A 26,600-nucleotide genomic window follows, 5' to 3' on the forward strand; every position below is an offset into this window, starting at 1 on the left:
AGCATAAATTCCCCTCCGAAACTATCCGACCTATTCGACCGTGGCGCCATCCCTCCGTTGGGGTCGAACTATTTTTGGCTTGGGGTCACTTCAACCCCGAGATCTGAGCCTCTACTTTAGTCAATCCTCTTTGCCGCCTCCCTTCATCCCAAACGTCGCAAAATACCGACCTCCCTCCCCCCCCCCGCTCCGCAACTGTGTGACGTAATATTTGAACGCTCCCATTAAAGAACTTCATTTAAAAAACAGATAAAGAACGAAGAAAATAATATATTCCATAATTTCGTTTTCGTGTTCTGAAAAATATGTGAGGCGCGAGAGGGCAAGAAGGGGAAGTGTGGTCGTAGCTGGGTGAATATGTGGCAATAAACTGCGTGAAACTATTAGGAAAAAAAATGAACAAAAAAAATAATTTTCGGCCCTGGAAAAAGTAGTAACAGACTTTGAAAAATATAAAGTCAGACAAACTTATTTTGAGAAAAAAAATCGGCTGATCGAAAAATGTTGGAAAGGTGGCGCCAGCTCCTGGTCCCACTGGGCTGAAGCCCTTGCGTATGATATATATTGTCGCGTAAACCACTAGTTACCATATAGAGCCCCTATGACTACCGTTATTCCACTAGATTATACCATTGAAATTCAAATATCTTTATCTGATAATTTTATAAGTCCAATATTATTTTTAAGCTAGTTGAAATATTCCCACGGTTTTGGAAATAAGAAAATATAGAATTTTGGAAAGTAAGTTCGCGAAACTCGTAAACAGGAAACGAATAATAAATCTAAAGAGTCTCTCGACGTAGCTCTGGCCATCGAAAAATAAAAGATCTTTTGTATTGTTTTTTTTTTATATAGAGTTTTCGAGTGCAATTCTGGCTTGACATTAAACCGTTCGAGTCGTAAAACCTTTCCCTGGAGACAATTTATTTTCCCCGGGTAAAATTCAAGCATTTTCTGTCTCTCTCGAAAAACCACATGTAAGGCCCTTTNCTCACTGTGCGCCGAGAAGAAAATTATGTTTTTCACTGGCCCATGACTTTTGTCGAAGTTTGTATTTTTTTGTTACATAGATTAAGGGATGCAACGGGGATCGATTNTATATAGAGTTTTCGAGTGCAATTCTGGCTTGACATTAAACCGTTCGAGTCGTAAAACCTTTCCCTGGAGACAATTTATTTTCCCCGGGTAAAATTCAAGCATTTTCTGTCTCTCTCGAAAAACCACATGTAAGGCCCTTTATTCAAGTCACGTAGACTCGAGAGTTGGGGCTGGGGCAGCTCGAGCGATCGCGGGGGTGTTAGACCAACCCTATTCACTAGATTCAAGGCCACGATTGGTCCCCTACTCTTTTCTGTGAGATGAGCCCTTCGTCTTCGACACTTAGACTAATTTTTAGAGTAAGAGTAAGGGCAGATTCACCCCATACGTGGATACGAGAAGTTCGAGAGAAATTGTTATCGTNCTGGGGAATTTAATTCTCCATCACGCCATCTGGGTTTAATTCCTTAATATTAATTAGCCAGCAAATGAATCACCTGAAAAACATTAAGAACATGTTGAGGACGAGGAGAGCATAAATTCCCCTCCGAAACTATCCGACCTATTCGACCGTGGCGCCATCCCTCCGTTGGGGTCGAACTATTTTTGGCTTGGGGTCACTTCAACCCCGAGATCTGAGCCTCTACTTTAGTCAATCCTCTTTGCCGCCTCCCTTCATCCCAAACGTCGCAAAATACCGACCTCCCTCCCCCCCCCCTCCGCAACTGTGTGACGTAATATTTGAACGCTCCCATTAAAGAACTTCATTTAAAAAACAGATAAAGAACGAAGAAAATAATATATTCCATAATTTCGTTTTCGTGTTCTGAAAAATATGTGAGGCGCGAGAGGGCAAGAAGGGGAAGTGTGGTCGTAGCTGGGTGAATATGTGGCAATAAACTGCGTGAAACTATTAGGAAAAAAAATGAACAAAAAAAATAATTTTCGGCCCTGGAAAAAGTAGTAACAGACTTTGAAAAATATAAAGTCAGACAAACTTATTTTGAGAAAAAAAATCGGCTGATCGAAAAATGTTGGAAAGGTGGCGCCAGCTCCTGGTCCCACTGGGCTGAAGCCCTTGCGTATGATATATATTGTCGCGTAAACCACTAGTTACCATATAGAGCCCCTATGACTACCGTTATTCCACTAGATTATACCATTGAAATTCAAATATCTTTATCTGATAATTTTATAAGTCCAATATTATTTTTAAGCTAGTTGAAATATTCCCACGGTTTTGGAAATAAGAAAATATAGAATTTTGGAAAGTAAGTTCGCGAAACTCGTAAACAGGAAACGAATAATAAATCTAAAGAGTCTCTCGACGTAGCTCTGGCCATCGAAAAATAAAAGATCTTTTGTATTGTTTTTTTTTTATATAGAGTTTTCGAGTGCAATTCTGGCTTGACATTAAACCGTTCGAGTCGTAAAACCTTTCCCTGGAGACAATTTATTTTCCCCGGGTAAAATTCAAGCATTTTCTGTCTCTCTCGAAAAACCACATGTAAGGCCCTTTATTCAAGTCACGTAGACTCGAGAGTTGGGGCTGGGGCAGCTCGAGCGATCGCGGGGGTGTTAGACCAACCCTATTCACTAGATTCAAGGCCACGATTGGTCCCCTACTCTTTTCTGTGAGATGAGCCCTTCGTCTTCGACACTTAGACTAATTTTTAGAGTAAGAGTAAGGGCAGATTCACCCCATACGTGGATACGAGAAGTTCGAGAGAAATTGTTATCGTCTTCTCAAGTTTTAAAAACCCAAAGTGTTGTTGTAAAATATCTTCTAAGTTTTGAAAAGTAAATATAAACGTTTCGATTGGATTATCTAATTAAATTGGTGTTCGTGTTCAATTATTTTTATTCGAAAATTCCCGCACTTGTGGAGCAGAGTGCTTTAGCGCTCCACGGGCATTGGACCTGCCATCTGTTCAACGGAGTACCAGCTTGGAACGTAACAATATATATTCGTTATGGGGAAACTAGATCTTGCGCATGCGCGATGTCCTCTCCATCAGGTTGTAACTGGTGAGAGTTCACTTTACTGCGAGACGCGAGACGAGAGACGTGTTGTAGCCAATAAACCAGTGTTCTAACAAGAAGACCCGTGTACTATTTATTGTGTCCACACCCGCAATCCAACAAAAAACGATAGAGGAACTTTCATCCCCAAAAATGATCCTCTTCAATACCCTCTGAAGAAAAAGATCAGTTGTGGGACACCCTGTATCGCTTAATAATATTCTATCAAATTGATAAAATATTTGCATTAATCACATTAAAGAATGATGCTATCTATATCATCTTGAAACTTCGATGAAATATTATTAGGAAAATTTTATTTATATATGATTGAATGAATTTGAAACATCACATTTGACGAAACCATCAAAAAACTTACAGGGGCCATTCCAATATTACGTCACATGTAGGGGGCGGGGGGTTCGTAGTTTATGATGCTTTGTGACGATGGAGGGGATATGATATCCAAAGATATCCCCGGAATTGTGATTCCCAAAAAATAAAAAAATTTTCAGATAAATAAAAATAACGATTATTACTATCGTCTTCATCTTCGAACTCGATCAAAAGGACATTCAAACAAATTTTTCAAGCTATATTACCTACATTTTAGCAAGAAAAATGATTTAATTCCATCGATTCATTAGCGGACAATTGAAGAACAGTTTTATGACATACGTACAAACATATACACATACGTACGGACACGGTCGAAAAATTGCATTTTCGGACTTTTTGGATCATAATAGGTCGATTTAACACAAAGAATCAAAAACTTAAATTTGAACGATTACTATGCGGAAGCAAAAAAAGCAAAAATTTGTAATTTCAACGTTTTACAATAATTGTAAGGAGTTGCAAATTTCGATTTGTGCAGACGGTAGTCATTAGATATTGTAGAGGAATTTGCAATTCTTTTGTATTAAATTAAATTACGAGATCGAAGAGTAATCACAGTATGTAAACATATTTATCAACAATAATGAGGATTTTTTATTATTGACTAGTTATGGACCCCGGCGTCGCTCGGGCAAAATAGAAAAAAATGAATATCGAGATTATGTTAAACGTGTTATTATTCTCGATTTTTTTAATACTCCAGAATTTTCTTCATTTCTTTGGAAAACCCTTGAATGGAAAATTTTAGAATTATTCAGAAAGTTTTAGAATTTTTGGGAAGTTTCTACGTTTAGATTTCAATTTATGATGCAACAGGGTAGAAATAAAAATGAAGGCTATAAAACTGGAAAATTTTTTCTAATTTTCTCGAAGACCCGAGAATATTCTTAGAAACTTGAGAATGTTCTGGATTTTTTCAGAAAATTCCAGTATTTTCTAGAAAGTTCTAGAATTCTCTAGAAGTTTGTACGTTGCATACTGAACTATGGAATGCAGCGCAATAAATTTTAATCGTGAGTTTTCACTCTTAGTCCATACGCAATACCCCCTTCCCGTGGTCACTAGGAGATCGATGGAATTTTATCATTGGATTTTATGTTTTTGGGGGTGAAGAATCCAAATATGTTGTTTATTTTGTACTCCCGTCACGCAATCATTTGTTATAAACAAATTAGTCCCCATTTTTACTGCATAAATGTTCTTCCGGGAAAACAAAGAGATACGGAAAAATTGTTCCAACAAAAGTTATTCCTCTTTCTTTCACCAATAAAAAGATTTTTGACTCGTCGAAATCGGTCCAATACTTCCCGAGATACAGGCTAAAGAGTGAGCGCGGGTGGATAGACTGCGCGGACGACGGGTGAGTATGGGCGCGGAGCAGAGTATCTGAGATTTACACATTGTTGAACATCATATGTTTATAAAATTTATTCAGCGCAGTGCAGTATGCAAATGAACGTTATTCGTTTAGATACACTGCTCCGCGCCCATACTCACCTGTCGTCCACGCAGTCTACACGTATGAAAAAATCGTATAGAAAGTTTCTATACGATTTGCGTATAGAATTTCTATAGGTTTTTCGTATATGATATTCGGATATTTCTATACAAAAATTCCCTATACGGATTATTTCTATACGAATTCGTGTAGAAATTCGTATAGAAATGAACCGTATAGGAAATTTTCGTATAGAAATATCCGAATATCATATACGAAAAATCTACAGAAATGCTATACACCGTCCGTATAGAAAGATTCTATACGATTTTTTCCTACGTGTATCCACCCGCGCTCACTCTTTAGCCTGTATCTCGGGAAGTATTGGATCGATTTCGACGAGTTAAAAATCATTTTATTGGTGAAATAAAGAGGAATAACTTTTGTTTGAACAATTTTTCTGTATCTCTCTTTGTTTTCCCAGAAGAACATTTATCCACTAAAAATGGCGACTAATTTGTTTATAACAAATGATTGCGCGACGGGAGGACAAAATAAATAACATATTCGGATTCCTCACCCCCAAAAACATAAAATCCAATGATAAAATTCCATCGACCTCTTAGTGACCACGGGAAGGGGGTATTGCGTATGGACTATCGGCGCCACACATGTACTACCGTGGATTTCATATGATGTATATTATCCCCACCTCTATCATACTATCCTCACCACTGTGAATGTTTTTCTAATACACGTAACGTCAATTTTTTTCTGGATCATTCGTGAAAAATATTTTCGACTAAAAATGGATAAAATTTGGAGAGACCAAGACGTCGAACTGTTCGATAAATATCTCGCAGTTCGGTCACCAAGTGAGGATTACAGAGAAACACGAAAGCCTAGATTTCGGCAGAAATGCATATGTGTATATGTTGATAAATATACGGAGGACAAAAAATACATACCGCTGAAGGAACGAAAGATCCTGGCGAAAAAAGGAAAAAAAAGGAGGAAGAGAATAAACAATTCGAGATATGTAAACTGCGAGATCCTTGGAACACTCATTTACAACTTCATATTCTTCAGGATACTCTCCAGTGACAAGTCCCCACCGTTTTTCGTACAGTGCTCCGTGTGATTTTTCATTTCGACAAAAAGATAAAAAATTTGAAAATAGTGGAATCAGTCATTACTGAAGTGGAGAGGACCTACCGGATGGTAAGTTTTTATTTATAATTTGAGTGATATTTTTGTGAAAATTCTTGTTCGGTTTTTCGCATAAAAAAAAATGTTCATAATTTTCTTAGTTTCATAGTTTTCTTGTTCATAATTTTCTGGGTAGTTTTCTAGAGTCCGATTCTCGTGCATTTTTTTTGTGAGAAAGAAATTTTTTTTTGTTTAAAAATTTTCAGCGTAAAATTTTTAGTTCAATTTTTTCCGAAATGTGCATTTTTTTCGTCTTTAAACGTCTCTTATGGAGTTCATATGTATTTTCCATTCGGTTATCGTCTCTTTTTTTTAGTTTTTGAAATTTTCTATTCCGGTTTTCGTCCAATTTTTCAGTGTTGAAATTTTTTGTGAAAGAAATTTTTTATGACAGAAATTTTTGGTCGCTTTCTCTCCCGTAGAAATTTCCCGTGCTGGATTGTTTTCATGAAAAACTTGATCGTCGCAGTTTCCGTAGATTTTTTGTCAATCAAATTTCAATCGTTTTCTTAATTTTCAGATGCATGCGACCAGCTTTGAAGGATCTCCCATCAAGGATTTATAAGACATCCACAACCTCTTCAGTGGGCCCCCATCATCCCAACCACAGTACGAACAATTGGGATCCCGAGGAGTGGGAGTAAGGTGCCACTCACCTCCCCGACGCGGCGAAAAAAACAAAATTTTTTTTGAAAAACATCTGTAATTCATTCGCATTGTTTTGAATTTAAAAAAAATTTATTTTTTGGGGAGTTCGGTGAGGGATACATGGGTTTTGTAACGTATAACACTCGGAATTCGTGTAGTATATCGAATAAGATTTATTCACAGCAATGTAACTTGGTTTACATCATGAGAGCTGGAACGAGAGTGTGACCTCCCGCGACAAAAGTATTAGATCATCGAATCGAGGATGTCCGAATTATAATGTCCGAATAATAATGCGAAATAAATATATCAGTAGCTTCGCTACATTCTATTTGAGACTTAGTTTTCTTGAATAAAAGAATGTGATCTATTTTTCTTTTTTTATTTCAAAAAACCCCTCAACAAATTTGCTTCACTCTAAAATGAGTATTTAGGAAAAAATGAAAAAAGTGAACGTCTTTTGTTACATTTTGAAAAAAAAATTATTACAAAAAAAACTTACATGTGAAAAAAAATCTTGAATTTATAAAAACTTATATCTACGAAAAAAATCGTACATTTTACACTGAAAACTACATCTAGCGTTGAAAACTTACATCTAGTTTACATCTACAAAAAAATTACTCTAATTCTTAATCTAATCCCTACACACTACCTTAAAAAATCAAAAGTAGTTTTCATTCGTACTCATTTTTCAATCGTCGGGTTCGATCACGCGGCTTTTTTTTTATATCCGTAGGGGAGGGTTGAAGCGGCCTCATTAAGCCTTCGTTTTGGGCCCGTTGCCCGTATAATCTTGCTCTCCGGTTTCGTGATGACGTCATGGTACATGGTACGTCGTATGCCCTTGTAGTTGATCTGGTAAGGTTCTACCTTATTGACGACGAGGGCATCAATCGAATCGTAATGTATCTGTTTATGCGTCTCGTAATGTAGCCTGACACCTTTTATTTTAATAACCTCTGCGATGGTTCCATCCGGTTTCTTCACACGATACGTATAAAATTTAAATCCGCCCGAGACAAAAGACGTAATGAAACTCCCTTCTCCGCCCGCACGGAAAATTATGTATGCGGAACATATATAAATAAATGTATCGTGGATATATGCCACATATATTGAACATATAGACGCATATATGTCACATATATCTTACATATATGTGTAATACAGAGTTTTTGGCCGAATTTCATATAGAGAAAATTGTATGTATTATATATACTGCAATCATGCGATTATATATGCAATATATATGTGATCATATAATCGATATACATGTGATATATATGCGATATATATGTGCGAGTTTCCAATTCATAGTATGTAGCATATGTTTCACATATATTTCAAATCATATATTTGAATTATAGGCAATATATATGCAAGATATGAGTGAAGTCTTCTAAAATGTTAAATATTAAGTTTATAAGTCCAATTCATGATTTTCTGCATATTACTATCACAGCCCTACCTAAGTAGCCTATAAATAGAAATTAAATTTTCCTATCGGGGATTCGAACCTACAACCTACGGAGTCACAACCTAACGCGTTACCACGGAGCTATCGCACGCAATTCGTAGTAGTAGCAATCCGCATTGTCCATATGAAGTATCCAAATCGATTTCAAATCCATTTGGACTTGATAAATCTCCAACCAGTGCTCGCTCAATAGTTGACGGGAATTATTCTTCGGAGTCATAAAGCGGGTGATTTAAAGAGCGGCTCTGGGAGGGGAGGGGTGCGGAAACTTGAAAATCTTAAGTCGTTGAAAGGACCCATCCACCGACTTCTGATACATGATGAATTCATGTGAATTCATGGAACATGTAAGATTCAACCCGGTTTACCCCGTGTTTTATTCTGAAACTTCATTTTCCGAGTTGCCAATTTTTTCCGCAAGTTTCTCAACTTTCATCCGATTGAAAATTTCTTTTTATATATGGGTTAAACTCCAACGAATAAAATTGGGCATCCATTTTATTTTATTTTGAATAGAATATATAGCCATTGATTGTTTTGAGATATAGGGAGGGGGGGAGGATAATAGCACTCGGTAGGGAATAGTTAATGATTTTCAATGAGAACAATCCCCTGAAAATCGAACTGTCGGGTACTGATATCAAGCAAACTGGGGTCCCAAAAATATTGCCTTCAGAACAAGTATCAAATATTTTGACGAAAGTTTTTCCATTCTCAGTGCAAACTATTTTGCGCTTGAAAAATTTTTTGCTATGAATCTCTTGATAGAGGTAAAAACGCACTTCTCAAAAAACTTTTTTTTCTTAGTATGCACACAGTGCTAAAATCCCATGATTATTACCGGAAAGCAGAAACGTCTCTTTAATTAGTTCATAGTTCTAGCACTTGACACTCATGATGTTCATTCTCGGATATTAAATAAATGAAATTGGAAAAAAGTACTTGTATACGAAAAAAAGGTACGAATAAAATCTGGTGTGCCACCGGTATTTTCCCGGAAGAGTTCCTAAGATGAATGAACTCTGTCATTTTTCCTGTGCTGAACCAAAAAATTTCCTTTTCACCGTCAATTATACGAAATTTCTACAGGATTGAATATACGGTAAAACTCTCGAGAAAGCCGGTAAAATGATTGGGGAACGCAAGAAATTATGCAATGCGACGAAATCAAATCCCTTCCAGGCTATAGAAATTACAAATAGAAGGTTCGGGACAAAATGGATCGATTTGCAGTTGAAAAAAATATTTGCATCTCAGAAACCAAAATTCATGAGTTTAATCTGTGACGACACGAGTCGTCAACCCGCAATTCATTTTTTTTGTTTATCAAATTTTTTATTTTTCATCAAACTAAGACCTTCAAAGGAATTGAAATTTAACAAGCCTCTAGGAGACCTCACTCATCCCATGAGAATCGGGAAAGGAAGAATTTCTTTCCCAATTCTAATATTCTTATCATCTCCAACGGTTACAACTCCACGGCGGCGGACTGGGTCGAGAAGAGGAGCTCCTGAGAAAAATCTCTTGGGGCCAAATAACATCTAGACCATTCCGTTCAGGCCATTAGAAAAAAGAATTGGACGACAGCGTCCCTCTACGAGGGCCACGCATTTCAAATGGGAGCACAAGGTGTTTCCAACCCAGGATCCAATCCCATCAACCACGGAGCAGCGATACTCCAGGATATCCTGACGTGAGGAACGACCGGAGGGAAGGATTTTCCCCGTCCCGTCTACTCAAACCAGCGTCCCTAGTGGGCCTGCCCGAACGTGTAGTCTTCTCCTAGCTGTCGTGCAGTATAGACGTGTCAGCTAGATCAGCACTATTATTTGTTATTTTCATTGTAATATTTAGTCTATTTTGTTGTCCCGGTCCCTGTTCGGTCTGGTGGAAGGTGGTTTCTCGCAAATAATCAGGTGTACAGAGCCGAATTATTATTAATTTTGGGTAAAATAAGAGAAATATAGCCTTGTCGTGGCTTCTCTTTATCTAGCGTCCATCTTGGCGTCTTTATGAGCTGAGGGTGTTAGAATCGACCCCTCAGATTGATTTTGAGATTTTTCATAAATATTTTGGTAAATCTGATCATTGATATCAGAGTTGATTTGGTTTTTGGTTAATTTTGTTACAATTTCGAGTAAAATTTACAATTAAAAGTTCGAGATCGTATAATTCGATGTAAATTATTGATTCTCAAAGGATTATCGATCCATTTGCCCTGTAAAATTCTACTTTTTGTCTTTGATGAGGTCTCAATGCCTCCAACCATCATTTCACTAGTAAATATTCCACATTTTTCTTTCAAGAGATTATATTTTCTTTATGTTTGTATCTAAAAATGTGTTTTTCTTTGTGTGTGAGTGGAAGTTAATTACAATGTGGGATTATCGTCCTACCTCCCCCTCGTAACTCTATAACCTGAGCTACTCACTATTGAATTTCATTAAAATTGTTAAAACATCGAAATTGAGAGGAGTTGATGCACTCTCAACAAAAATGACATCGACTCGCGTCCAACACACTAAAATTTCAATTAAGGATGTTAGGGCATTACAACCCATTTTGGCTTACGAAAAAAATTGTGCGTCTACGCTAATATCGGTATTCCCCCAGCTAGAGAATTTTCACTAGCAGTAACTCTCTAAATTTGACAACGTAGCAAGGAGCGTCGTAGTGCGCATGCCTGTCATCCACTCATGGGCCCCTCAGCGTAGTCGAGTATATGTATGTGTGTAAGTCGAAATGTCATGGCGTAAAGTGATCCGGGTAAAATTATATTTGATAAAAATGGTAAAAAAATGTTGTTGTCGAAGCGAAAACGTGTGACGGAAAGCATTTATCATCAGAAATTAAGCCAAGTGGAAGCAGGTAAAAGAAAAAGAAACAAAATGGATGCAGAAATCAGCAATAGTCTCCCCAAGATGAGTGCTAACCTCCACTTGTTCATGGGCGACGTTTCGATGACATCAAAACTTTGAGTGATAATAAAAAATGCAGAGAGTGCGGAGAGGTACTCTGTTTATCAAAAATTACATCGGAGAAGCGAGTGGGTTTAGCTTCCTTATTCGCAATTGAATGTGTCAAGTGTAAAACTATTACCTCGGTAAGCTGGTATACCACTGATACACATTTCAATTTGACGCCGCCGCGTGACGTCACTACGGCGTTGCCACGTTGAACGAGAGTGAGAATTTTTGTGACTAGATGGGTGAAATAATTTATTTAAAAATCGAAAAGCTTCCTAATGGTTCTAAAAATTGATCCAAAAAATTTGAATATTTTTTCCCGGTATACCCAAAAAGTTTCAGATTTTTATCACCTTTTTTAAGCCTATAAAATTGTTTTACCACTTTTTCCCATAAGAACCTATCTTAATTTCAAACTCAATTATCTCCTACAAAAGCTTTCTAAAGTGCTTGAAACCTTTACTGAATTTTTTTAAGGGTAAACTTGATACAAAAAAAAATTATTCAGATTTTTATCACTTTTTTTGACGTCATACCCTATCATCCTTGAAAATAATTCTATTCTTCATTCCAAATTTTTCTCCGAACGTCACAAATCAACAAACGACACAAGTTCCACAAAGAAATTGTCAAATTTTCTGAAGGTCAAACGTTACGGGGAGCAACAGTGGATGGTTAAATTTCACGAGAGTCAAAAGTCACGAGGGTTATAAGGAGATGGTTAAATTTTCTGACGGTCAAACGTCATGAGGGTCACAAAAAGATGATCAAATTGCACGAGTGTCGAACGCCACGAGAGTCACAAGAGGATGGTCAAATTTCACGAGGGTCAAACATCACGAAGGTCACAAGAGGACGATCAGATTTTAAGAGAGTCAAACCTTACGAGGGTTACAAGAAGATGGTCAAATTCTACGAGAGTAAAATTCTGAATGATTAAATTTTACGAGGGTCGAATATCACGGGTCTTGAGAAGATGATCAAATTTCATGAGAGTCAAACGTCACGAGGGTGTCTGAAATTGTGACTTGTGACTTTTGAATATCTTGATATGTTTACGCATCGTATTCCCTGGTGATCCTTGCGATGTATGACCCTCTCGAAAATGCTCATCCCCTTGTGATGTTGGACCCTCGTGAAAATCACCGTCTCCTTTATCCTCATGAAAATTGACCGTCTCCTTGTAACCCTCGTAACCCTCGTAACCTTCGTGACGTTCGATTCTCGGAAAATTTGACCATTTTATAGTGAACCTTGTGACGTTTGACTGTCGTGAAATTTGATCGTCCCATTGTGACCCTTGTGCCGGTTGACCTTCATAAAATTTAATCATCTCTTTGTGACACTCGTGAGGTTTGACCCTCATGAAATTAGACTACCTCCTTGGGACTCTCGTGACGATTGACCCTCAGACAATTTGACCACCTCCTTGTGACCCTCATGACGTTTTGCTCTCGTGAAATTTGACCATTCTCTTGTGACCCGCGTGACGTGATAATTCGCTTCTCCTACAATCATGTGCGTGTTACTCCATCAGGAGTCTACTGTAATTGATTAAGGAGAGTTCCGAAAATTCTCAGAATTTTCACGATTGAACGCGAGACATTTCCGAAACAGTCTACAATCGGATCGTTTCACCAATTCTTTCTTTTCATATTCTTTCCATTCAATATGAATGTCAAATCGGATTTCTCCCGATTTTTTCACCCGAGGCGCGTCCCTCGTAGGAATCTTCGAGAAAAATCTTGCGATCGTAAGAGTACTTCCGACGATTTTTTTCGTGTATCTGTGTAAGCACTGATGGTCATGATTTGAAATTTTCCACCGCCCTGAATGTTGAAAAATCGAGTACAAGTTTGGTACACTCTTCCTATCTCATTGTAAGTGATTTCTACTCATCATGTTTATTGATAACGCGTCGCAATTACCAAAATTGAAGAGAGTCTCGTTATCGACAGGAACAAGCCCTGTCACTTCGATTTCAGGATTGAACATTATATTGACAAACTCCTCATATGTTCGAATAATTGCCTTTTTCGTTAAATTTTCTCTCTGCCCAAATTTACTCCAGAGACATTTTAAACGAAGCTTTGCTACTGCTCCCAATTCAGCATTCTTTTGAATTTTATCCTTGTCGAGTTTTATTCCCTCTCTCGCCCCATATTCAGCTACATATCTATCCTTGGATTCATCATCTTCACACTCGGCAGGCCAATCGGAAGTCTCTTTCTTGATTTCTAGGAAAGTGTTTATATACCCGGCAAATAAACCTCCTGTTCGTGTCACGGAATCATGACGTGTTGTTTCTTTATATTCCCAAATTTCAAAATCTTATAGCCCACCTCTACTGCTTTACGAAGCTCTGGGGCTACTCAAGTCCCCAAAAACTCGCGGTCAGTGGGGTCGTCATGAGGGCAATTTTCTTGCAGCCTACGCAGCATGACCGACAGAGAGAGCAGTAGCTTTCCGTGGGCTCTGACAGGTAAAATCGGATGAAATAATCGACGAGGGGGTAAAATGAGTGTGGCGACTCCGTCCGTACCAGCCGCGAGCCCACCGGCTGACTTACCTTCGGAGCCGAAGCAGCGCCATCGTCGCAAACAGGAACTGATCCCTCGCCGCGATAACGACTGAGTTGTCGCTGACTGAAAACTCAGTATTATCCTAGCTTCTACCCACGCTGCAGCTGTAGCCAACTAACTCATTTGCCAAATAACTCAACAACAATCAGCATTAACAATCCACAATAAGCCATGTCAGCGCACTTTCCACTCATCCATGAAGACTCACTAAATTTATCAGGACAAATCCACGTGCCTGGTTCAGTCAAGTTGAGTCTGCATTCAACATTTACAACGTTATCAGACAGGCTGAGAAATATCATGTCGTCATCAACCATCTGGAGGCTGACGTTCTCGATGAGATTTCAGACATTTTATTAAGTCCACCTATCGAAACCCAGTACGATTAACTGAAGAAGGAGATACAGAAACGCTTCACTGACTCAGCAGACAAACAGCTTGAAAAGGCACTGTCTCAGCTGACTCGGTGAGCAAAAGCCCTTACAGCTTCTTCACAAAATGAGAGCTTTAGCAGCAGGATGAGCCAGTGCAGACATCCTACGCGTCAGATGGCTTCCTCTGGTACCCCTCGACGTCCAGAGGATCCTTAAGGCTACTAGATTCACCGTGCTCGACGATCTCACCCCCGTCGCAAGTGAACTCATGGAAGTTCCCTCGACAGCAACAGTGATGGCTGCCTCCTCCCACACAAGGTATGCCATTCAAAAGAGTCCAGATGCAGTATCTATTGAGCTTGCAGAACTTAGGCAAGGCATCACGCAACCCATCAGCCTAAACCGGACCTTAGCTGAATCTCTTGAGAGGCTGCACATATCGTTAAGGTCGAGGTCCAGGTCACAACCGGCATCAGCACCACGTTCCTCGTCACCGGCTACCCAAGATATGTGCTTTTATCATGCGAGATTCGGAGCTAAAGCACGATGTAGCCTCCAGCCATGCAACCAACCACCTCCAAACCAGGAAAACTAAAATCGCTGTCGTCAGTATCGGCGGTGGGCGACAGCGACTTCAACAACGACTATTTTTTACCGATAGTCTAACAAAGACTCAGTTCTTGGTCGATACAGGCTCTGTCATCTCCATCATACCCAGGACGACCCCACATCCCAACGAGAGACCAGCAAATCTCAAGCTCTATGCTGTCAACGGTACCAGCATCGACACGTACGGACAACGAGTGCTCACCCTTGACCTCGGATTGCGCCGTGCCTTCTCATGGACTTTCATCGTGGCAGATGTTCAAACAGCTATCATTGGAGCTGATTTCTTAGTTCATTATGGTCTACTTATCGATCTCCAAAATCGTAGCCTCATGACCAAACCACCAACCTCAAAGCTCTCGGTCAGCTGCACGAGACTTTTATTTACAGTGTCTCCCCAGTTGACCAAAACCTCAAGCTTCCTCCAGTGTACAACGACTTTCTCCACAAATACATCGATGTCACGAAGCCAGCACGGATCCCATCCATCAGCAGCAATAGTCGAACCGCTCATCACATCTCCACAACTGGTCCTCCAGTAGCAGAGACCCTCGACGTCTTACTGGTGAGAAACTCCAAGCAGCTAAAGGAAATTTTCGATCTCCTCCTGCAGTACGGTGTCATTCGCCCCTCCAGCGGCCCATGGGCTAGTCCAGTGCACATGGTGCCAAAGAAAAATGGTGGTTGGCGAGCCACAGGAGTCTACGGACAGCTCAATCGACAGATACCCAATTCCCCACATTGAGGACGTCATTCAATCCTGTCATGGCAGCAGTATCTTCACGACTCTCGATATGGTGTGTGCGTATCATCAGATACCCGTTGCAAAGGAAGACATCATCAAAACGGCAGTCATAACACCCTTCGGTCTTTTAACTTTCCGATCTATCGGGTAGTTATAGTAATGACCCCGGAAATCGAATGTGGAATTTTCATGATTTGTCCACGTTTCTTGACGTTTAGAATCATTTTTAATGAATTTTGAAGACATGTTCGTATGTGTGCGTGTGTGTGTGTGTGTGTGTGTAAACAAAATTTTGCCCGACGATTACTCTTGAACGAATGATATGATTCAATTTTTTTTTGCAATTGATGCATCTTTGTGTAACTTAGAACTGATTAGTTCGTGAAGACGATCGTCTCAGCGGGTCTTCAGTTATTCGCAAAAAACATTTGAAAAAACGCAAAAAATGACGTTTTTTTCACTTATTTGATCATTGTTCCAATGGAAATGATGCAATTTGGATTGTTCTCCATACAATCGATGAATCTTCGTATGCAGTAGAACAAAGTGGATTTTTAACAAAATCGACTCAGGCATTTTCCAGTTATTCTAAAAATAAAACTCTTGAAACTTTGATTTTTTTTTATTATCGTAGCTCTGATTCCATAAGTGATCACAACAATGATCTTCATAAAACGCCCACGTGGGGTAGAGTGGGGGGACATGGACCAGGGGGTGAAATGGATCGCGGGGAAAAATGAACCCGTGCGCCCTGAACGACTGAATACACGGGGTCAGAAGATAAGAATTAGAAAGACTATGTGGTGAAATTAATATAGGTCGGATTGTATGCATTAGAAGGGGCGAAGAAAAGTCAATAGAAAAGATCAATATGACTGAGACATAACCAGATGAAAAGAAGTGTACTGATAGAATTTCCAGTATGCTGGGTCAGGAGTCCATTTACTCCCTTGATTCACAACCCTCATTGAGTCACGCGTATCTACTCAACCACCAGAACAGATTGAATTAGATGAGAACAATTGACTTTACCATTCTTGAATTATTGGAATGGATCATGAAAATTTCGTCGTACAGATTTATAACTTCCCGACCCGAAGAGAGGAAGTTATTGCAATGACCCCGAAACACGAATGTGGAAATTTCATGGTTTCTCCACGTTTCATGACCCCTATTATAAACTCTCCCGACCCTTTTTGGAAACCGGTCTGTATGCGCGGATGTGTGTGTGTGTGTGCATGTATGTGCGTAAACAAAATTTTGCCCAACGATCTCTCGCGAACAAACGATGCGATTCAATTTTTTTTGTAATCAATGCATCTTCTTGGAACTTAGAACTGATTGGATTCTGAAGAACATCGCCTCAGTGGTTCTTTAGATATTGCAGTAAAACTAGTAAATCAACGTCGAAAAATGACATTTTTTTTTACAAATTTGGCGATTTCTCTCAAAGTAACTATGGGATCGATTTCTCTCCATCATAATCGATGGAGCTTTGTGTACCTAAGACTGGTTCAATTTACTAATTTCACGCGGTTCTGCATGACGTCTAACAAATTGCGTATATTTTTTTTATTGAACAAATGTTCATTGCGTTTTTTTATGTACCATTATAATCTCCAACAATTCCCAAAAACAATTTTTTGGACCTTATGCAGAGATGAGTGAAAATAGTAAATGGAAAAAACCCAATGGATGGGATTTGAATTAATTTTATGTAATCGATGCGTTTCCACATAACTTGATTCTTATTGGATTTTGAGCGAAATCGCCTCAGCGGTTGTTGAGTTTTTTAAATAAAACTTTCGAATTTTGCAATTAAAAAAAGGGAAAGTTGGAAAATTTTGGAGTGGGCTGACTTTGAAGTTGGAAAATTTTGAAGTGGGTTAACTTTGAAGTTGCAAATTTTCAAGTGGATCAGCATCGGAGTTGAGAGAATTTTGAAGTGGCTCAAGTAAAGTGGGTTTAACTCCAAATTGATTGAAGTTTGAGTTAACTTAAATTGCAAATGCATTCTTTGCAAAATCACCCTAAGGGTAATGCCACAATGGATGCAACGCTAAATGCATGCACCGCATGAAATAATTATCCAACTGTTTTCTGAATATTTCTGACAATGACTAGAGTTGCGTATGGCGTGTGCTGCATTCACTGTGGCATGACCCCAATGTTTATTAAATCTGCGAAGAAACTTTCCTTCAATGGGTATTTCCCCGGAGAAATGTGAGAAAAAGATTGAATAAATACATAATAAAAAAAAGTAATGAAAGAAAAAACAAATGGTCGGGAAGTTATTGGTTCGACCCCTAATGGGTCACACCCAATTCCACCAACCCCTACCGGTCATACCCTAAAGAGGGAGCGCGCGACCGGGTCTGATTTTTGAGTTTGTTGGCATGCCCCCTGGCTTGTGCAATGCCGCCCAAACTTTTCAGACACATGGACTGTCTGCTCCGAGACATCGACTTCGCTTCTTGCTACATCGACGACATCATCATCTTCTCCAAGAACCCTGAAGAGCATCAACGAATGTGGAGATCATCCTCAAGCTCCTGCTGGACAGTCACTTGTCCATCAACCCCAGCAAGTACCAATTTAGTCAGGAAGAGGTTGAATACCTAGGCTATATAATTAACAAGCATGGGTATTCACCTCCCCCAGCGAAAGTGAGATCATCCTGCAGTACCCCAAACCCGAGACAATTGAGGATCTCCGTCGATTTCTCGGGATAGTGAAATACTACCGTCATTGTATCCCTCAAGCTGCTGCCATTCAAGCTCCGCTAAACGATCATCTGAAAAGTGCCAAGAGGAAAGACAAACGCAAGGTACCATGGACCCCCGTTTCTGAAGCAGCCCTGGAAAAATGCAAGCAGAGCGTTGCCTCCGCAGTCAGAGCTTCGTTTCAGTCACCAGCAGCACCACTGGCTCTTTCAACAGATGCTTCTGACTCTGCAATTGGAGCAGCCCTCGAGCAATTCGTCGATGACACCTGGCAGCCCCTTGGATTCTTTTCGAGAAAGTTGAGCCCGACCGAGACACGCTACAGCACGTACGATCGCGAGCTACTCGCAATTTTCTCTGGCATCAAATACTTTAAGCACATAGTTGAAGGTCGTGAGTTTGTCGTCAAGACTGATCACAAGCCTCTCGTCTACGCTTTCCATCAACGTCCAGAGAAAGCTTCACCGAAACAGGTAAATCAGCTCAACTTCATCTTTCAATTTACACCTCAAATCCTTCACGTGAGAGAAGAAGAGAACACCGTAGCTGATGCAATCTCTCGTGTGAATACCATCAACATGCCCAAAGGCCTGAGCTCAGAGGTTATTCACGACGCCCAATAAGAGGATGAAGAGCTAGCACGAGTTATTAACAACAGCCCTCTCAAGCTCCAGCCCCTCGTTGTTGAAGGTCATGAGATTTACTGCGACATATTCACTGGATATCTTCGCCCCTTCATCGCAGCTTCTCTTCGTCAACAGGCATTCAAGGTCCACGTACATCTCGACATAATCGAGTTACCACGAGTGAACGGACTCCGATATTGTCTCATAATGATTGACAGATTCACTCGCTGGCCTGTCGCTGTACCACTCTCGAACATCGAGGCAGACCCAATCGTCATTACCTTCTACAACCACTGGATCGTTCAGTTCGCCACGCCACTGACAATCACTACCGACCAAGGTAGCCAGTTCGAGTCAAGACTCTTCACTGCTCCTGCTCGTATGGTTGGAGCAAACAAGATCTACACATCACCGTACCATCCCCAATTCAACGGGATCTTGGAGGTGGTACCGCACAGTCAAAGCTGCACTCATGTGCAACGCACCAACACCATGGCCTGAACTGCTTCCGACTGTCATGCTCGGCCTGCGTATCTGCATCAAAGAAGACTTCAACGCATCACCTGCTCAAGTCCTCTACGGTACTGAGCTCAGGATTCCTGGAGAATTTTTCATCTCGGAGGACCAACCAGCAGATCCTAACTTCTTATTAGAAAAGTTTCGAGAGCAAATCAGGAAAGTCCGTCCATCACCCACATCTCATCACATCAAGAGCCGTTGTTTCCTCCTCAACGACCTCTACACCACCAGCCATGTCTTTGCGAGGATTGATGCAGTCAGGAAACCATTAGACCCACCGCATTCGGGCCCTCATCGAGTCATCAGGAGAGTTGATGACCGCAACTTCATCATTGATCTGAATGGCACTGAAAAAAAAATCTCAGTTGATTGACTCAAACCAGCATTTATTGCTAAAGAGTCATCAACCACACCAAAGGAATTCTACCTGCTTCATCACCATCTGCGCCTGATCCATTGCTTTCAACCACAATGGATAGGCTCCTGAGAACCTATCCTGCGAGGAAAAAAGTTTCGTTCCCTTCACCTTCACGAGACCAAGTCACTGGGGTGGGGGTGAAGTAGATGTGGCGACTCAGTCCTTACCAGCCGCGAGCCCGCCGGCTGACTTACCTTCGCAGCCGAAGCAGCGCCATCGTCGTAAACAGGAACGGATCCCTCGCCGCGACAAAGACTGAGTTGTCGCTGACTGAAAACTCAGTATTATCCTAGCTTCTACACACGCTACAGCGGTAGCCAATTAACTCATTTGCATTATTCAAAGTTTGTTATATTCGTAGTTAAGTTCTTAAACAAATATTAGTGCCACGTTATCCTAGAGTTCACGTTTATTAGGAAACGCTCAAAAGTTCCTACATGAGGCATTTCACAAGTCCCTCTATCTGCGAAATATCGTCATTAGCACTTACGAGCTGACAATCGACCCCTACATGCACTGTGGGGTGCCCGATAAAAAAAATATCCGTCGTTAAAACGTATGGATATAATGAACAAACGTCGACATATCGAATTTTTTCATTCTCTTTCACATCATAGTGTGTTACGGTATTTCCCGTGCGGCCACCGAAAAAGGCAGCGCACGGATCTAAGGCCATAAACGTTTGCTAATCGATGTTTTCAACGAAGTTTCATAACTCGAGATCTATCTTTTTTTCACGAATAAAATTGCATTCCCACATTTCAATGACTTCGTAACTCAAGTTTTGCAATTCCCGGGTAATCGCCCCTGTTCTCTCATATCGACTCTCTAATGTATCCTTGTGGCTCAACTCTTTATCTCCATTAAACTTGAAACACCGTGGACAACCGTGCCAATAACACCCGTGAAATTGATATGCATATTTTTTATTATTTTCACCATCTTCCCAATAACCATCTAGTCGATATCCTGATTCCGTTCTGTGCTCTCGATTACGCCCAGCGTGTATTATTCGAAGATTCTCGCAATGCTCACGCCATAGGAGCCATTCAAGACCTATTATTGATTGTGTTTTTCCTAAACGATATCCTCCCTGAGGTATAATACCTATCTGTTCTTCTTTCAAGAATTTTTTTTGAAAAATACGCATACAAGTCGAAGCAATCGTTACACACTCTGTCAAAAGGCAAACATTTCCAGCGTTCATAATTAATTTACGAAACTCCACACACGCTCGTCTCAAAATTGAAACATCAAGTATACAATAATGGAGATTTTCTTCACGAAAACTGAACTCATCATTTTTTGCTACTCGTTAATTATACCAAGCTAAGAATTTTTTTTTAAGAATCTTGTACATTCATCGTATTTGCGCCGTAATGTTTCTTATCAGGTATAGGTCCCACGTAGGCCTGATTCTCTTTTTTATTGAAAAAATGTGGAAAATAACCTCTCGCAACATTTCCCAATTCAAAAGCCGTTGGCAAACTGGCGAGAGCCATGTGGAAATAATTTAAACTATCTATAAATTTATTATCCCCGAAATCCATCAAAATAATGTTTGTGCCGTTAATAATTGCTTTAATCTCGCTGTTAATTCTACACATGACATCTCTCAAAATAAATTGTGAGTCATAAACTTTCACGTTGTGAGCAATACTAACTACTTTTTTGTACACCTTACCCATCGATGTGATGTAATTGACAAATCCTCGCACAGGATCCGCACCATCAAAAACATTTTCTCGAGGTTTACACACACTGCACGGGCTTTGAAGATTTTCGTTAATCTTTGCAATATCATCATCGTTCATATGTGCACAGGGGTCACACACAGTTTGGGCTACGCAGAGCGTTGGTACGTGTATGTTGACGTCATCAGTTCCTTACATCAGCTCATCTTGTCTCGTCTCAAAGTCATAGAAAACAAACACCACACGTTTCTTTGTGAATTTTTTCTTACATTTCAATGTAGGCATATAGCATAGATGAGAAATATCTTCGTACTTTTAGTATACAGTACAAAAATAGGTGCCACACTTATCCTTGTTCTTTTTCTCCGAATTAATTTTTACACTGCATTTCTCACACAATTTTATGTGCTCACATAGAGTAGGATTGTTTCCGCTAAAAGACCCTGCTTTTTTATGTTGTTCGAAGCACAATCGGCCGTGGAATTTTCGATTACATTCGTTACACACTATTTTATCGATAATTGTAGGGTCACACGGAGGATTTTTCAGACACTTGTCATAAGTATTATCACAAATATGTCCTCGAGCGTTGTAAGGTTTATTACAATATTCGCAATAATATGCAGCACCGAAGAAAGAAGGGAAATTCTGAATTGGCTTATAGTGCCTGCCTTCCAGATAATACACAATGGGTAGAGTATATTGGGCAGGTATATTTCTGCTGGTCAGTTCAGGTGTGCCATCGTAAAGTACAGGGTGATCTTTTCCATTTTCTTTGAGGGAATAGACCTTGATGATACATCCTTCTTGCGCCAAGTATCGTTGATATTGGGTAAGTTCCTCTAAACCACAACCATCGTCAGGAACAATGACTTTAGCCGCCCGAGTCAGACGTTTGGCTTCCTTACGTTGCATTTTACCCTTGGAAGGTCGAATGGACTCCCACATCTTGTGTAGTTCGCCCTTGTCAGCTCTGGCCTTCAATTTCTTGGGGTGTACTCTGGCCACAATAAGTAATCGGGCTAAACACAAACCATCTTCATGTGAAATTTGAAGAACACATTTTCAACTTAGTCCTCTTTTCATTCCCTCTTCAAGAAAGTTTCCTTGACCTGCAGGGGCTTCAGCCACATGAAGTTTTATCCAAAATGTGTCAGCGCAGTCGAAACCATTGGCACTCTGTGCAATAGAGCTCACAAGATTCCACAAATCCTGAAACTCGTATCCATTGATCGCACGTGGGCTTATCCATGCGCTGTCTCTTTGCATATTTGCAAAATTGAAGGTGAGACACATTCGATTCATTCCGTGGCCACCAGCCACCGGATTCTATGATATTATTGTAGATATCTCGAAAAGCTTCTTCCACCCACTCGGTCGGATTACGATCTTCAGGCACAGATGTAATTCCAAACTCCATCACATGTGTGTCGAGTTTGAAACGAAGTGTTGAAACGAAGTCTCTGTCGTGACCTTCGTATTGTTCTCAGTGCTGACGGTGGGCCTCCTACCTGTTCATTGAGGTCAAATTGAACATCTGAAATTAAATTTATTTTCAACGGTAAAAATATTTTTTAGAAAAAAATATTCATTATTATTATTAACATAAAATGTGAAACTCACCATTTTGCTGATCTGGTAAATCTAAATTGAAGTTTTCGATGGCTTTGAGCGCCTCAGGATCATTGATCACATTTTCACCACCACCGTATTAAATATCAAAGAGCTCAGGATTAAAATTCTCGAATAAATCCACATCAAAATTATCTTGAATTTTAAAATCATACAATAAATTGAGATTGAAATTGACTATCCAATCGAAATCGCACTGCAGAGGTGGAGTATTTTCTCTAGAAGTACCACTAGGCCCTCGTAAATCTGTTGCGACGCAGTCATTTTATTAATTTGATTTATCATTTTGTACGTCTATTATATCGTTTGTTTTTGAAAATATTTCTAAAGGAACATTTTCTAGAATATTTCTTAGACTAGTCAAGTAAGATCTTTTATTTTTTCTTTTCTACAAAGATTTCTTTTAGTACGTAAAACTCTCAGAAACCGAAAACCAGACACTAAATACGAAAATGAGTTCAATATATTTTTCTCTCTTATAAAGACACCATTCAACTTGATGAGAAATATAACAATTTATTTCGCCACAGTCAGGTCCTTCAGACCTTTTGTTACTTTGATGACAAACACATGTTGGAAAACTGTCTGGACCCATGGGCCTTCGCCACACTGCGAAGTATCCCTACTCCTACATTTCTCTTTCTCTCTCTTTTTCTCCTTTTCCCATGCATTTGTGTCAATGCTCTCTTTTCAACTTGTATGAAAAACAAAAATCTTTATTCAGCCAAGAAAATCGTCCACTAGTTGAAGTCAGTAACCGAGCAACCGCGATGAAGAACACTTCTCCGGCTATCCAATTTTTCACAGTCAAAATATCTCAAATCCGAATTTAAGTCAATTTGTTAATCAAATTATTTTTTAAAATAATATTTTTAGTGACTTTTGATTATTAGTGCTAAGTGGAAGGTGTACGACGATTATTTTGGATTATCAGTGTTTTTATCTAATGGAGAATTTATTCGTTGACCATGTGAAACTAAGTGAAAATATTTTGCATTTAATCTAAAAATAAAAACATTATTTGAGTGAATTGAGATCAGTGTCTCAAGTTTTTCTTAATTAAAATTCCTCTTCATATCAGACTCATCTTCGGTTTAAGAAAATTTGGGATAAACAAAATCGTTTGGGGCCGTCACTGTGAACGACTTTTGGAAAACTGTGACTTGCAAGAAAAAATGATTCCGATTCGAGTACGTATCATTGAACGTGACGCTTTATTTTAAGAGAATTGATTGACGAGCAAAATGAGTCCTTAGATTGCATATTACGCAAACCAGGCTGGTGGAGGGTCAGTGGAGAGATACAATAATTTCGGACGGGTCTATGTTGGGAGCCCATATCAACGGGGCCATGGAATTGGGGTTTTACTCGGGGGCCTCTTTCGTCGAATTCTGCGATTTCTCGGTAGTGCAGCTCGAGCAGTCAGTAAAGAAGCTCTCAACGCGTGAATTAGCGTTGTAGGCGATGTAGCGACAAATGGAAAACCCTTAAGGGTGGTGCTGGAGGATCGGGTAGCGGTGTCGGGATTAAATCTGAAAAGGAAGGAATAGGAAAAAATTGGGTCCATGATGCGTGGGTCAGCATATAAAAGAAAGAGTAAACGCCTCGCATCTCATAAGCTCACTGGACACGGGTCTGCCAAGACATCCAAAACCAGGAAGAATAAAAAGAAGAGAAATATTCCAACAAATAAGAAAAAAGGAAAAAAAGTGAAGAAAAATAAATCCAAGAGGAAGACTCGCAATTCAAACGATATTTTCAACTAATCATCATGTCGTTTCTACATTCACACCCTTCCGAGTGCGTGAAATCGGAGCTCGATCTGTTTACTATACCCCCGACGCAGACAAGTATTGAAAATTGTCAATTTGTTTATTATAATCCTGTATCTACTCTATCGGACGACGTCCCAATCGAATTCATCGTACCAGGCCATGGAAGAATATATCGATTTGGCACACACTATGATAAAAATTCGAGCGAAAATTTGGAGACCCGATGGCACTGCTGCTGTTGAGGATTCCGTCGGTCGGGTGAATAATTTTTTGCATTCAATGTTCAACCAAGTGGATGTATATTTCAATCAAAAACTTGTTACGTTGCCAAATAACCTGTACGCCTTGTAACGAGATTGTCTCGTTACGGTAAATTGTTTTACCAACACGAAAAACCCATGAGTAAAGAATGGTTAGAGTGAGGGAAAGAGTAGAGAGCGATATCTAACGCCAGCTGAAGAAGCTGAGCGCAAGATGAGAGGGACATCGACCGGCGGATAAAGTGAACCGCGCGTAAGGTGAATAGACCAATCAAATAATGCCAACAGGCGTGGTTTGGGTGAAATCATGCTTCTGAACATTATAGAGAGGCTGTCGATACCCTGTCGCCTTATCTGGAAACCCCCCCCAGCTGTGTTTGGGAAAAAAGGGCCAACGTACCGGGGTTCCAAGTGGGCGATTCTATAGGCGCTATCGACTTAGACTAGTGACCAATGGCTAGGTGAGAGGACTAGCGTCCTCTCGATCGCCGTCGAGCTGATTGGTGGTGGTGGGCATGAAGAATAGAGACCAGGAGACCGAACTGTAATGGCCGATTCCTCAGAATATGCGACCAAACGTGGTTCCTTGAACTAGTTACCTCGTTGTGAATGGGGGCGCTTCATCTGCGGTACTCGGGCTCATATACATACTCCGTACAATTGTATTAGTAGAAGACTATATATATATATATATATATATATATATATATATATATATATATGTCATCAAATGTTATTTAAAAATTCCAACTAATTTTTCCCAACGATAATTGATATGCACGAGTGAAAATGAGAACGGTGTGTTCATTTCCGAACTGCAAGACTGCTACAAATGCAGAAAGAGTTTGGAATAAGGCATTCGGTGTACGCAATAAAGCGTTGTTTACATTTCCCAAAAAGGTACGTAAATCTGAAATTATCTATTAGAAAATAGCCTAGTCCCAGATATATTTAAAAAAACAACAGATTCATTCATTTCTAATGTATTTTCTTGTAGAATCTTGAGCTCCCTAAACAGTGAGAAGAGGTTATAGGACGTAAAGCTAAAGACAATGAAGTAATCTGTGAATTGCATTTCCAAAAAAATGAAATCCGAAAAGAGTATGTAACAAATTTGTCAAATGGAGTGGAGCAGAGAATGGATTGAGACAAGGCTTTATTGGACCCTGCAGCCGTTCCTCACCTTGTTCATTCCGATGTAACAATATATTTCAGTTTATTTAAAAATCAGTCCCAACAGAGCAATATTGGAGGGTCATATTCAATTATTACTTTCAGGTTTTAGATATTCAGGCCTTTGTAGGGGTCGAAACTATATGCCCATCGTATGAAAAACCAACGGTCAAGCAAATGTCAAGTACTCCTTCATTAGCTTCAACTTTGTTATCATTTTCACTGAATTCCACAATTCATCTGTCTTCTTCTCAGCTATCACAAGGAGATTGC

At 39.7% G+C, this 26,600-nt stretch overlaps 1 protein-coding gene and 1 long non-coding RNA gene across 4 annotated transcripts in view; one reads left to right on the forward strand and one right to left on the reverse strand.

Moving 5' to 3' along the window:
- The window catches only part of LOC107043472 (FAD-dependent oxidoreductase domain-containing protein 1), a 129,309-nt gene that overhangs the window by 7,937 nt on the left and 94,772 nt on the right, over positions 1-26,600 (reverse strand). The window lies entirely within an intron of this gene.
- Positions 5,727-7,124, forward strand: LOC107043473. The gene is made up of 2 exons (XR_001461234.1): positions 5,727-6,118; positions 6,627-7,124. It is a non-coding gene; the product is annotated as an uncharacterized LOC107043473 (long non-coding RNA).

The sequence above is a fragment of the Diachasma alloeum genome, unplaced genomic scaffold (genome assembly GCF_001412515.2).
Source record: "Diachasma alloeum isolate Michigan unplaced genomic scaffold, Dall2.0 Dall_scaffold_00583, whole genome shotgun sequence".
In the NCBI taxonomy this organism is placed as follows: domain Eukaryota; kingdom Metazoa; phylum Arthropoda; class Insecta; order Hymenoptera; family Braconidae; genus Diachasma; species Diachasma alloeum.